The sequence below is a fragment of the Nothoprocta perdicaria genome, unplaced genomic scaffold (genome assembly GCF_003342845.1).
Source record: "Nothoprocta perdicaria isolate Ctin4 unplaced genomic scaffold, notPer1 scaffold_317, whole genome shotgun sequence".
Lineage (NCBI taxonomy): Eukaryota > Metazoa > Chordata > Aves > Tinamiformes > Tinamidae > Nothoprocta > Nothoprocta perdicaria.
In genome coordinates, this window is record NW_020455552.1 from 330,653 (window position 1) to 338,526 (window position 7,874).

Below are 7,874 nucleotides of genomic sequence, written 5' to 3' on the forward strand. Positions count from 1 at the left end.
AAGAAGGAAAGAGAAAGAAAAGCACCTTCTCAAAAGTATTATTTTTTGCTATTTTGAATATAAATATTAATAACCAAAATATATTTCTCCTTGTCCCATGTTTCCAACAGCCTTGTGGGGAAACTGTAGCACCACAGAGAGGCAGTTTAGCCCCAGACAAATATTAAATGTAGCACCAGAGAACCTAAAGTCATAAGAAAAGCTTATCTCACRTGGTGCTATAGCGCTGAATATATACACACACACACTGTCTGTTGTCCAAGCTGCTAAGCACCTGCTCCCTCACGCCCAAAGATGCCCATTTCACAGCGAAAGCCTCGTCTCATAGTATGACTTAACTCTGGGTGGACAGGTGATTTTTCATCCTGCTGCATTGAAAGGGACACTTATGTCACCGTAAACAAGGTGCAGTGGAGAAAACGCGAGCGTTACAGCAAGGACATCACTACTCTTTTGACTCAGACTGCAGGAGCACGAATGCTCAGACCACCATCATCTACAAGGAATGTTGCTTACGTTCTCAACAAGGCATGCACGTTTTAACGTATGCATACAGGAGGGTTTACATTCTTCTATATATAAGCATGTATGTGTCTCTGTTTTGCTGCTGGGCCCTTGAACAGCTCCTTCAGTGCAAATCCTTCTTCACGATGCCCAAAGCACTTCCAGCATCTTCCACTTCTTTCTTTATCTCCGCTCTTCACAGCTGCTGCTCAGGCTCTGGATTCCCTGTAGGAAAAGGGGAGACAATTTCCTCCAAGGGCACAGGATTTTCTCCAGCCTAAGAAAGCAAAAGAATTGTGTTTGGTTTTAATTATATCAATGCATTGGTTGCAATAAAAGCTTCTGTTAAATTTATGCTTAAGCCCTCCTGCTAAATTTACTGCTGAGAAGAGGTATATAATTTATGGGGCAGATGGTTTTGTGGTGCAACACGAGAGATAGATAAGGCCTTTCTCCTGGGGCTACGGCGGGATCACTGGGGAGCTCCCCCTTGGCAAGGTCCTTCTCTTGGGTGCTCCGCATCAGCGCCATCAGGTTAACAAAATGTTAACTTTTAGGGAAGCTGTTATTTTGCACAGGTAGGCAGTGGGGTGCACTGGGTGTCACAGGAGACTGGCGGAGCTCAGTCAGTCCTGGCTCTGTCACTGATTAGATTTGTGGCCTTGGGCAAACCACTTGGGTTGCTGCAGTAAAATGAGGGCAGTAATAACTTAGTTGCCTCACAGGTGGGCTGCGAGCCTTAATTAATACACCGCTCCGCGAAAGGCACCCATCTAAGTGCAAATTAGCAGGAGAGGTGCCCAAGGGGCATTTACTGTGAAATTCCCACTTCCCGCATCCATACCTAGGTGTCAGTACTGGCATTTGCTGGGATAGATCCCAGCTTTCTGACTGTGCTCTCTCTTGCAGGGACTGTGGTGCCAAGCATCCTTACAAAAACCTCAGCAGGGAAATCTCTGCGGGGCTGCTGGATGTGGGGATTTCACCAGCAGGAAGAAGCAGGGGGTAGGTGACTGTGCAGCCCCATCGGCTGTCAAGTGAGGGTACAATGGGACTGGCAAACAGCTGGGGGCAGAGCCTGGGCGCCTTTACCCGGACGTAAAGCCACTTCCTTCCCTTCTGCAGAGCYACCACCCAGTGTGCTTGTCCCACCACGAAGGTTCATGCAGCAGTGCTGCCCTGAGACTACCCGACACCCGCACCGAATCCCGGGGCTGCAAAGGACCCTGAGGGACCTGCAAGATCCTTCAGCTTCGTCCTTGCAGCTTTTATCCGTGGCTGCGTCACCTGCACTGCCCGTGCTGCTGGAGGCAGCTGCTGCAACCAGCTCTCCCTCTCTCGGCTTCATTTAGCTCTAGTTTGGAGGAGGCTAAAGCAACATGGACAGTGCTGGACGGATTAACGCCAGAATGAACTGTCTAGATTTGAAACGGATTTCCATTGGTCTTGCTGTGGTCGAGGCTCCAAGCTAACACCCCATTTGGATGATTTCCATATCTGCACAACATGCAAATTTTGCATTCACACAAGTGGAAGTGCTGCAAACAGTTTTAACAAGTACTTTAAAGCTTTTTTGGCAGAGAGGTAAATGGGAAAGGTGTTTGCTACTCAATAAAGTACAAACATGACCATCCTGGCTGCACCAAAACAACCCTCTGAGCCCAGACTGTCAATAAAGAGCTGCCAATACCTCACCTAAAGGCTGAAATGTGTCCCCCTTCAGCCCGGGGGCATGAGACACGATGATTTTGGGGTGTCTGCATTTCTCCCCCAGGATGAGGTCTTGCAAAGCAGCCACATTGCTGGGTGGGACGGGACGGCACAACCAGGGCTGCTCGCAGGACACCCAAACTCTGAGATGCTGAGGAAGAGCCCGGGACCTGCTCGGGTAAACTAAAAGAGGCCAGAGGCTTCCAGAGCTTATTTTGATGAAGCAAAAGCATGGAAGCTTCATTTATTATTTCCCATGTAGTAGCTTTTCCAAATGCTGGATACGAAGCCTTGCCATGTTGTGCCAGATACTGCCTGCCACAGATCATCCCTGCTGACATTATATCCCATAAACTGTCCCTCTGTGTCACTTAACATACGGAAAATCTTTAAAAACCTGTAAAAGTTGATAAATCTTAGCATCTCTTGACCTCTCCGTGGTAAATCTGCTCTGGGGCAGGCAAAAAAGCTCAGCTCAGTGTTTATGTATCTCATAAGTCCTATTCCAAGGATTGAAATGACTCTAAGTTTTGCATCAGCCCCATGCCGGCTTTCCACGTAAAGGTGAATTTCATAGAAAGAATAAAAGTGAGCCCCAGAACCCTGGCCTAGTGCCTGCCTTTCCGTAAAACACCTTGGAATATCCAGGGCCGTGTTAAAGCCCTTTCTGGGTGCACATTGGCCGTATCGCCAGTATCTGACTCATTAATGGAAAATACTCGGAGCCAAATTCTGATCTCATTTACAGCACTGTAAATCCAGGGCAACCCAATTGACTCCAGTGGAGTTACTCCAAATTTCCCACAATAGGCGCTCAGCGGATAGATCAAAATTTGGTGCTGTGAGTTTGCAAGAAGGCTGAGGAATGCCAGACTACATCCCCTGTGTAATACCAGGGTGGATATGACATCGGAAAGATGGACAGCCTACCCCCTCTCTAGAAAGGCAGAAAAAAATGTGCATTGTAGGTGTCTTTTAATTTATATATATATAATATTGAAACTTCCTTGTGTTCACTAATATCAACATTTTTCATTATTTACAAAATATGGAATTATAGCCACATTCCTAGAAAGTCTGTGAAAACATGGATTTAAATTATATTGAAAAAAAAAAAAACATTTGCTTTGAAATTTGTCATATGAACCAACATTTCCTTTGGCCGCCTATCCCTCCCTTCCCRGTCATTTAAGGAGAGGCGGATTTGCGTGGATCGCTGCCCTCCAGCTCGCAGAAAGGCTGCGCGACCACGCGTCCCGTTGGGTGATGCTTGCAGGATCGTCTCCRCCAGCCTGGAAGCAGCTGGTTGCTTTGAACACGTCTGGACATCTGGACACCTCAGTTACRTTGGGCTCTCAGCCTTTCGCCCTACAGCCTTATCACACACAGCCTGCCCAGCCGGTGTCCACCAAAAGAGGAAAGCAACTCTTCCATGGGATGCGAGTGGGATGGGCATAAAATGACTCTGGGCAGGAGATCCCTGGCCAAATCTCAACATTTCTTCAACTCATCTTTACTCAGAGACACAAGACAAAGGATGGCTGGGCACAACCTGTGGAACGTCCTAAGAGAACCYGATCTCCGATCTCTGAAAACAGTTGGCAAAGAGAGTCCTGCCCACAGCTCTGTGTCAGCGTGACACTTAGTGATTTAAGTGGCGTACACGGGCAATTCAGTTGGCACASAATCCATGCCTAATAAACAAAATAAGAGTTATCATTATATTTAAAGAAAAGATACTCAAAGGCTTGGGTAGCAGGGGGAAAGCTTGAGGTAGGGTTGGAAGGAGAACCTCCTGCCTCCTCCCTTGCCCAGCAGAAGATTAATGAGAAAATAAGGAAAGAGCGAGTGGAGAGCCCTGACAAATTCCCAAGCAGCCTCACACTTCATTAGCATCTCTGTGGGAGATGGAAGGGTGACTGGGAAGACAAAAAAAAAAAAACAATTAGGAGAGGGTTGGAGAGCCAGCACGGAGCGGGTCCCCTGAAGCAGAACATGGGAGAGCCGGGTGGCTGGGAGATGTTAGAGCAGAAAGACCAAGGACCAAGGAGAAAGGGACATGTTGGGGGCTCCAAACTTCCCACAAGGAATCAGCCYGCTCAGCCATGGGCTGCCTGGGGAAGGAGGCATCTCTTGGGTGCCAGGTAGTTTTGTGAACTCTGCTGCCCGTTCCCCACGGCAGTGGAAGTTTTCCCATGCACAGCTCAGCTGCGAAATCAGGGCCAGGCTGGAGGCTGCCTGACATTACAAAGAGCAGGTCCATGCAGCCTTAGCTTTTCCAAGGAYAAACAAGAGCGCCTGGCTCTCCGTGCCGGGCCGCATACGGGGCGCGAGACGCCGCGCGCTCCTCTCGCCGCTGAGCCTGTCAGCCTCGTCCGGGCTTAGCGGTACCGCCGCTGCTCCTTCATCTGCTTTGCTCCTCTGCACGGCTCGGTGTGACATCTCCAGAAATCTTATCAACCCCATTTTAATACAGATAATTAACTGCACTGAGACTTTGGACAGAGTGGCTCCGCGTGAAGCGAGCAGCAAGCAGTGGGGGGATTTACTGGCAACACAGTGGGCACAGGACCAGGCTGGCAAAGCTGGCAGGGACAAGTAGGGTTTGATTTTAATACACTGCCACTTCTGAACTAATAGAGCGAAATACGAGGGGTGCTGTGTGCCAAACTGGCACGTGACAACTACACTTGATGCCCTGGCTGGGTGTTTCAAGGTGATGTCAGATTTTGTTTTACAGATCTGCCATTTGCAAAGTGCTCATCCCCAAATCCCCAACCGGGTCCACGGATACAAGAAGTTGGTCACATGCAGCGACCTTAATCCTGCCCTCGCTGGCATCACCTAGGGGGCTGCGAGAGCAGAAGTTCCCCGTGCACAGGATTATTTCCTGCCCTGTGCTGCTGGGTAAAGCCGCAAGGACCCGAGGAAACAGTTTCCAGCCTTGTTGCTCGGAAGCAGTACAGACACTCACACCAGTCAATGAGAAACGCCGCCGCCATTCGAAAAAGCGAGAGGGGAACTCTAGGAATCAGCCAGGCTGAAAGAAGCCTCTCCTTCTCGCTTGTCCATCGCTCCTCTAACCACCAGTCACAGGACAAATGCTGCCTCTGCAGCAAGTTTCAGGGAATTAGCAGCTCCTCTGCTGAGCTGCTCCATCAGCTCCCTACATCACAAGTGTCCAGAGCCTGGGCTTTCCATCCTGCTGCCAAACGAGGGGATCATCACTGCAAAGTGTCTCAGAGAATGGCACAAAAACACATTTTTGTTTAGAAATACTCTGCTGAGCTGCTCTCACACCCCGACCTGAACCCAGCACAGCCTCCTGCTGCACTATTGTGCGGGGGTTCAAGATACTGCCAATACTCTGGTATTGCACCTGATACTGCCGTGAGCAAATTACTGTTCTTTAGGAAAGAATTAGGAAGAGTTTTAAGGCAGCAACAGCCTGGAAGCTGAGGTGTAGCTGGTCTGTTTAATTATTCTGCGGCTGTTTTGCATTTGCACCTACAGCTTGCTTGCTTGTGGCTCGCCCAGACGGTCAGACAGTTCTGCTTGCTGCGCACCAGGACAGGCAGGAGTCTGCTCCTGACCCGTCATTCTCCCACGTTTGGCCCCTTCATTTTCTCCCTGCTGAAGGAGATCACCTCCATTCKATAGGGGATCATACTGCTTTCCTACAGCGTCTCCCATTAAAGTGACTCATAGGCAAGTGGTTATGGCTGGGCCCAAAGGGCAGGAAGCGCCGTACGCACAAGGGCTCCACTGACTCAGCGGCAGGAGACTGGGAAAACAGCCTGAAAACTCAAAACGGTCCCAGAGCTGCGGGGCCAGCGAGAGCCTCCCTCTGCCGGCCCTTCTCGCCTGCCATTCCTCCCCATCGGCTGATTTCCCAAAGCCACAGCGGAGCCAGGAGGGAATTCCCCGGGTTGTTAGAAAAGGAAGCAGGTCACTGCAGTCCCCCCTTGCATTTCAACTTTTTCGAGCTCAAGCAGCCAAGTGAGCYGGGCTGCTTCCAAGCTGCCACCCTACGGACAGGAGCTCATCCCCCTGCACTGAGCCCAGCCCTGCGCTCCATCCCAGCCCCTGCAAGGAGCTGCTGAAAAGGGTCTCTGGAAACCGAGGCTTTGCTTCATCTAAAAACTTTTTAGTTTGTTTCTTTTCAGAGCAAGCTTTTCAAAGGTAAGYAGCTGAATCCACTGACAGAGATAGGAGCTGTGGCTCAAACAGATGGGAGAAAACAACACTCCCTCCTCCCCCTGCTTTACATATGTGCAAACACGTGCAATGCAAATACTCATACCTGATGCAAGACCCTTGCTTACTTCCAGCTCTCCACGTGAGCACCTTGCTCCCACACTACACGTCTATATTTGCTATATTCCCTGCATCTAAAACCACACAAGACAGTTCGCAATGTGAGCAAAGCTCTSATTTCCTTGGAGAACAGAGCCAAAGTCTGCCCCAAAATTGCAAAGAGCCCAATTAAGCTGCAGCAGTATGAGGTCAGCAGCAGTACTGGTGACATTCTTTAAGCGCATTATTTTAAGCTCTTGTCTAAAYGCTGTCGGAGTTGGTGAGATATGAGTGTGTGCTGAAAGTTAGGCGCACGCTTAGGGTCTGAATACAGAACATCTGGGGACGTTCACAGGTACAAATGAAGCACCCCGAAGAGGAACCTTAGCTCCTCACGCCTGCAGGGAGAGGCTGACGCTCCCCAGAGCACTTCCAAGCACCCTAGATCCCTGGTGCTCCCTGGTACACTCGGASCTCGCTGGACCCTCTGCATTTTCCRGTCCTTGGGACAGCTCCCGCCGTGCACACAGCCCCGYGCAGCAGCTTCGCCCTCCGGGATCTGCACCCTGCGATGTCTYGGGTGCCCGAGCCGTCTGGGACAGCCCGGGGGGATAACGGGGCTTTGGGGCATGCCGTCCCCGGCACAAGAGCCGGGTGCCCCACGGGGGAGGCGCCGGAGGAGCCGTCTGGGCKGCACCAGGAGTTCGGGGCAGCGTGGGGCACCGGCACCGCGGTTCGGGGCAGCGCCGCGCGGAGCCCCCTGCCCAGGCGGACCCACCGGGACCGGACGGACCGAGCGCTCCCGGCCCGGAACTGACCCCGCGGCACCGGGTCGGGCCCTACGGAGCCGTCCCGTGTCAGAGCGGACCCACCGCACCGCGCTGAGCTCCCCCGGCCCGGAGTGGACCCCTCCGCATCGGGACGGGTGGTACCGAGCCCCCTCATCCCTGAGCGGACCGCACTGTGCCGGGCCGAGCCCCCTGACCCCGGGGCGCACCGGGCCGGGTCTTGCCGAGCCCCCCGATCCCGGAGCGGACCCACTGGGTCCTACAGAGCCCCCCCCGCCACACACACATCCCCGAGCGGACCCACCGTTCCGCACCGCTGCCTCCCACCCCGGGACAGACCCGCCGTGTGGGGCCGAGCCCTCCCGCCCCGCAAGGGTCCCCCCGCCCGGCCGCGCGGTCCCCCGCGGCCCGGAGCGCACCCCGCCCGCCGCGCCGACCTGTTGCGCGTGTCGCGTGCTCCCCGCTCGGGCCGTGTCGGTGTCGCCTAGAGGCCCCTGGCGCGGAGGAGCCAGGCGAGCGCGGCGGGCGTGAGCGCGCAGAGCAGCCCCACGCAGGCGGCCAGGCGGCGGGCGGCCG